We start from the raw sequence: 376 nt of genomic DNA on the forward strand, positions 1-376 counted from the left end.
CTCTTCCCCCGTTATACCGTTGACGAGGGTATATAACTGTGCGCCATTGTCTGCGGTAGACACACTCTGGATCGGGGTCGACACCCGGCGTCGCCGCCGCCTCTGTACAGAGGTTCTTATCTTGGTGATACCAGGGTAGACACGCATTCCGCGTCGTCCGGTGTCACCCTCCTTTTCCGCTCTTTTGGAACTCCGATGTTATCAGCAGTATCCGACGAACAACTGCTGACCCCGCAGCCTTTGCCCTGTAGATAACGTGCTACTCCACGCGCATCTGAAGGGCCGTGCACAAGATGACTTGGATTCTGTCCAACCACACCATCAATGGCATGCAGCGACTGCTTCGATACTCGAGCAGCGCTCAGTGGTTTACGTG

Source organism: Plasmopara halstedii (assembly GCF_900000015.1).
Source record: "Plasmopara halstedii genome assembly, contig: Scaffold_2061, whole genome shotgun sequence".
Taxonomy (NCBI): domain Eukaryota; phylum Oomycota; class Peronosporomycetes; order Peronosporales; family Peronosporaceae; genus Plasmopara; species Plasmopara halstedii.